General features: G+C 38.4%; 1 non-coding gene across 1 annotated transcript; it reads right to left on the bottom strand.

The window, feature by feature from the left end:
* Positions 1–5,004: 5,004 nt before the first annotated feature.
* On the bottom strand, positions 5,005–5,111 carry LOC122022143. The gene has a single exon (XR_006122872.1). It is a non-coding gene; the product is annotated as a small nucleolar RNA R71 (small nucleolar RNA).
* Between the last annotated feature and the right edge of the window lie 1,135 nt (positions 5,112–6,246).

The raw sequence follows: 6,246 nt of genomic DNA, 5'->3' as shown, positions 1-6,246 counted from the left end.
ATCCGTTGGGGAAGATCACACGCTCTTAATTAACTTCCTATAGTCATCCAAAAATGGAAGTCTGTTCTAGTGATCCGCAAACAAGCTCATCCGTTATGGAGGAAGGCACTCAGAGCCAACGCGCAAGCTTGTTTGCATCACTTACAAACCAGTAATGGAGACCATGGGATTTATTTAAAAATCCCTCTCCCACTTAGTTATTTATAAATGAGGAATTTTAACTATGCTAGCCTACTAAAACTTGTAAACTAACATGCACACATAGCATTATATAAAAGCAATAAATAGAAAATTTAATTTTCAACTATTATGGCTTTTATCTCTAATTGTCCTCCGTGTGTTGTCATCCCAAGCTGCTGCCATATTTGGCCACCGCCACCGGGTCTAGCTGTCGCATCCATCTTGCTCCTAGTTCCGCTGCGCCTCTGGTCCTTAGAAGGTTCCACGCTTTGCAAGATTCGATCCACGACATAAATAGAATTTTACATTTTGATCCTATATTCCATAAAAGGAATGTACATGTATCTAGATCAAAAAAAAATCCTAATAAAACTAAATACAGCTCCTGCTGTATTTTAATACAATCATGCACACACAAATAAATGCCCTTGACATGTCCAAGGGTCCAATCACACACATAATAACTAAAAGCCATAATAGTTGGATCCTGCATCCACAATGTTAGCACATCCTACTATTATCCTGCCTAAATTATGTATGACATGTGCATAATTAAACTAAATACCAAATACACAGAGGCAAAACCCTAGCTCTGATACCAATTGTCGGTTGCTACTCGAAAAACCTAGAGGTTCCACTGTACAAAAATTTTGTACAAAGGTCTGAACCTTTTCTTAGCTACCATGTGTTCTTTTAAATTAAATTTTGGATCGCCTGCGGAACTTAACACTTTTGATCCAAAACTTAATCTATATGTTCTTTTAGGTTTAGACTTGGATCTCCTGCGGAACTTAACACGTTCGACCCAAATCACCTTAAGTTATTAATTCCATTAAATATTAATTTCCATAATTGGTTCCCAGTACTGACGTGGCGAGGCACATGGCCTTCTTGGATATGGGAGCAACCACCACCGACTAGACAAAACCTTTTATAGAAAGCTAATATTTAATTTCCTAAAATAACTTTAGGTTAACCGAAAAGAACAATCAAATCACAAGGAAAAGAAAAATCAAAAGAACACAACATCGAAAAACATATTCGAAATTCTAGAACGTAAGCCTCTTGTATTTGGTATTATTTCCATAAATAACTAGCATGATGCGGAAAGGAAAAATTACTAGTTATACCTTGTAGAAAAACCTCTTGATCTTCTACCGTATTCCTCTTCTAACCTCGGACGTTGTGTGGGCAACGATCTACCGAGATGAGAAACCACCAACCACCTTCTTCTCCTCCAAGCAAGGTTCGGCCACTAAGGAAAACTTCACCAAGGAGAAAAACTAAAATACTAACCAAGCTCCAAGAGATGCTAGCTTTCTCTCCTTCTTATTCTTCTTCTCCGAGTAGTATCCGGCCACCACAAGAGCTCCAATGGAAGAAGGAGATTCAGCCACCACAAGAGGAAGAGAAAGAGAGGATGGCCGACCACACCAAGGAACAAGAGAGAGAGAGAAAACAATAGAGGTTATGTCTCATGAAGGCACCCCTACCCCTTCTTTTATATTCCTTGGCCTAGGCAAATTAGGAAATTTATTTACAATAAAATTTCCTTAATTTCCTTGACATGATTTATTTGAGAAAAATAAAATAAAATTTCCCAAATAAACTCTAATGGCCGGCCACATCAATGAAGGAAAAAATTAGACAAGTTTTAATCAACAATTAAAACTTCCTAATTTGTTTCCGGAAATTTTAAAAATAAAATTTCTCTTTAAAAATCTCTTCATGGTTGATAAAAGGAAATTTCTATAATTTTAATTTTATCAACATGTGGATAATTTTTAAAGAGAAAATAAAATAACTCACCAATCTACAAATAAGGAAAGAGATCTAATCTCTTTCTTTAATCTTTTGTAGATCTTTTACAAGAGAGATATTTTAATTTTAATTCTCTTTAATAAATTATTTCTTCCACATAATAAAAACTAAAATTAAAATCTCTTTTTAATTTAATTTGGCCGGCCCTACTAGCTTGGGTTCAAGCTAGGGCCGGCCACCCAATCTTATACTTAGGCCGGTCCTAGCTTGTTCCCAAGCTAGCTTGGCCGGCCCCTATTGGGTGGGTATAGAAGGTGGGTATAGGTGGGTATAGTACTCTATAAATAAGAGGCTACGATAGGGACCGAGAGGAGGAATTGGTTTTGGTCTCCCGATAAAATTAAGCATCCCGTGTTCGCCCCGAACACACAACTTATTTTTATCAATGATAATTCATTCCACTAGAGAACTATCATTGAACTACCGCACCAATCCCAAATTACATTTTTGGGCTCCTTCTTATTATGAGTGTGTTAGTCTCCCTGTGTTTAAGATATCGAATGTCCACTAATTAAGTGAGTTACTGATAACTCATTTAATTAATATCTTAGTCCAAGAGTAGTACCACTCAACCTTATCGTCATGTCGGACTAAGTCCACCTGCAGGGTTTAACATGACAATCCTTATGAGCTCCTCTTGAGGACTGATGTGCAAAGATTATATACTCTTTTATGCATGTTTTTACGCACATTTACATACTTTGAGCATGCTTGATCTATGCATTTTTATATTTCCAGCTTTCCTTTTAGCATATTTACTCTTTTGGTTCGGAGATATGCTTTTTGTGCATTTTCTGTACACAGGAGTCGATTTGGTGAAGAATCTACATCTTTGGGCATGCATTGGAGGAAACGAAAGGAGAAAGCACCGGGCCATGTACCTCACACGGCCATGCACTGGGATGGAGCTCGGGCCGTGTGGAGTTTGGCACCAACAAAAGAGGAAGATGACATGGTCGTGTGGACCTCGCACGACCGTGTCAAGATTTGAAGCCAACCAGAGCAGAAGCCTTACATGGCCATGTGGATCTACACGGCCGTTTGAGACTTCCAGAGACCAAGCAGGCTGTGGCCGTGTGCACCACACGGTCGTGTAGCATTTCCAGAGAGCAGAAGGGTTCTGGCCGTGTGGAGTCACACGGCAGGAAGGGAAGAGGACATGGCGTGTGAATCTCACACGGCCGTGTCACGGGCCGTGTCCCGATTCCCTCCTCTATTTAAACCCTTCTTCATGAATTGAAAGGGATCTCTCCCCTTTTGGAGAAAGCAAGATTTGGTGGTTTCCGCCCATTCTTGGGAGGATTTTTGGGCGTTTTTAAGTGATATCTCGACGATTTCGACTCCGGAGCGAGGATTGGATCCGAAGACAAGGCTTCTTCGTAGATAAGTTTTCTCTTTCCCCCTCTTCTTGTTTTCTTGGATTGGGGATTCAAGGAAAGCTTGTAATCTCTATTTCTTCGGATTTTCTTCCTTGATTCATGGAGTAGATCTTGTATTCTAGGATTAAGGGAGTATTTGTATGATGGATTGATGTAATCTCTTATGGATTTGCCATTTTCTTGTTTCAATGACATTATCTTGCTTGTATCAATTAGATCTTGAATGATTGATGGTGATTTGTGCTTAATTCTCATTCTTGATTGATTGTCTGGATTTCTTATGGACTTTGTAAAGATAAACTCTCACTCGATCATCCGAGGGATCCACGTGACAGGTGCAAGCCCGTGTAAGGACGTTTGAGAGATAATCTTGAAGAGGAAATAGGGGTATTCAAGAGAGTAGGATGGATTTTATTATTAGCTTCTTGTATCTTGATAGATTAATGAGTTGTGGGCTTCTACGTTGATATCCGAGGAAGGCATAGTAATAGGTGCACTTCTGTGTAAGGACAACATAGGTTCATGTCTAATTAATCCTATTTAGATACATTTCTCAGTCCTTAGCCGGTTGTCTATTGCAAGAGGGAACCGGCAACTTTCTACATGTTTGGCAATTGAGGGATAAGAATTGGTGAACAATTTACATTCAAGAAATCTTACAAAGAAACCGAAACTCCTAGAATCTTCCTTTATCATAACCCAAAACTCTAAACTCTTGTTTGTTGATCTTTAATATTAGATTTGATTACCTTTACTTTGCTTTTGAAACAATTGGATAGTTGTTTAGCTAATTCGCATTGAGACATTTCTAGTGCTTATTCCAGTCCCTGTGGATACGATAATCTTTTATATTACTTGCGACATTTCCGTACACTTGCGGAGAGTAACAAGTTTTTGGCGCCGTTGCCGGGGACTGCGCTATAACATTAGGAATTATCAATTGAGTTAGACTAAACATAACATTTGTTTTCCTTTCATATTGCATAGTTGTAACTAATCATTAGATTTCTGTTTTTTTTAGTTTCTTGTATAACTTTCACTTCTTGTTAATTCTTTTTGTACAAATTCAATTCTGCATTTTTGATTCTTCTAATTTTCTTTTTGTGTCGAATTGTTATATGCTATCTTGTTCTTGTGTATGCGAAGATCTAACTTTGCAGGAGAATTCTTTCCTTTTGACCCTGAGATTGATAGAACTTTCCATAAAAGAAGAATTCTGCAAAGACAAATTGAAGAACAGGAACATTTGAATATGGCAAATAGACCACTTAAGGATTATGCAGCACCCTATGCGAGAGGTTTTCGATCTAGTATTTCAAGACCTTCAGTGGAAGCTAATAACTTTGAGATCAAACCCGCAATTATATCAATGGTGCAACAGAACCAATTTGGTGGAGGACCTCATGAGGACCCTAATCAACACTTAGAGGTCTTTTATGAAATATGTGGTACCATGAAAATGAATGGAGTTCCTTCAGATGCAGTTAGATTATTATTATTTGGGTTTTCTTTAAGAGATAGGGCAAAGCAATGGCTGAATTCTTTGACCCCTAATAGCATCACCACTTGGGAGCAGTGTGAGCAACAGTTTCTTGATAAGTTCTATCCACCAAGCAAAACAGCTCTTATGAGGAATTTAATTGCAAGCTTCAAGCAAACTGACTCGGAATCTCTTTTTGAAGCATGGGATAGATATAATAGTATGCTCAGACAATGCCCACATCATGGGTTGGAAAGATGGTTAGCGTTGCACACTTTTTACAATGGTATCAATTATCATACCAAAGTGTCCCTTGATTCAACTGCTTGAGGGGCACTTATGAACAAAAGCTTAGATGAAGCCGAAGAAATCATTGAAAGTGTGGCACAAAATCATCATCAATGGGCAAATGAAAGAAGTGGTGGCTATTCCTCTGTAAACCCAACAATTAAAGCATCAGGGAAGTTAGATGTAGATGCAGTCACTCTTTTGTCTGCAAAATTGGACGCTCTTACAAAGAAATTTGAGAATATGGGGACTAGTGCTAATATGGTCAATGCTATTAGTACATCTTGTGAAGTATGTGGGAGTTCAGAGCATTCAAATGACTCATGTCCATTGGGAGCTATCACTGCACAAATCAATCAACTTGAACAATGTGATGCAATCATGAGTTACAATCAAAGGCAGAACAACCCATATTCAAATACTTATAACCCTGGATGGAATAGTCATCCAAATTTTTCTTAGAAATAATCAAGATCAAGGACCATCTATGGGGCAAGACCAAATTTTCAAGCTGGGCAACAAAATTTTCAACATCTATCTTCTCAAGGCTTACCAAAGTCAAATGTTGAAAAGATGCTTGAAGAAATTATCTCAACTCAGAATGAAATGAAGCAAGATATAGCAAAGCTCATTCAGAGAATGGATAATTCTGAAAAGCATCAAAAGATTCAGGAGAGTCAAATTGCTCAACTAGCTTCCTCATCATCCAGAGCACCAGGACAACTTCCAGGAAAACCTGATGTGAATCCTATGGAGCATTGCAATAGGATTGAGCTTAGGAGCGGACGGACCTTGGGAGACTCCCAAGTGACTGCTTCAAAAGGGATACAAAAAGAAGAAGAGCTCCCTCCTCCTATACCGAATCAGATTCAAGCTAATGAGGAGAGTACCATTGAGGTTGAAGAGACTCTTCCACTGAACCATCAGAGCAAAGTTGTCCCTTTTCCTCAGAGACTTACAATGCTCAAGAAGGATGAAGAATTTGGCAAGTTTCTAGAAAAGGTTAAGGAAATTTGCGTAGAGGTACCTCTTATTGATGCTATTCTACAAATGCCTAGATTTGCCAAATTTCTGAAGGATCTCATGTCAAATAAGAGA

The sequence above is a fragment of the Zingiber officinale genome, chromosome 9A (genome assembly GCF_018446385.1).
Source record: "Zingiber officinale cultivar Zhangliang chromosome 9A, Zo_v1.1, whole genome shotgun sequence".
Taxonomy (NCBI): Eukaryota; Viridiplantae; Streptophyta; class Magnoliopsida; order Zingiberales; family Zingiberaceae; genus Zingiber; species Zingiber officinale.
This window is presented reverse-complemented; position numbering and strand designations above follow the sequence as displayed.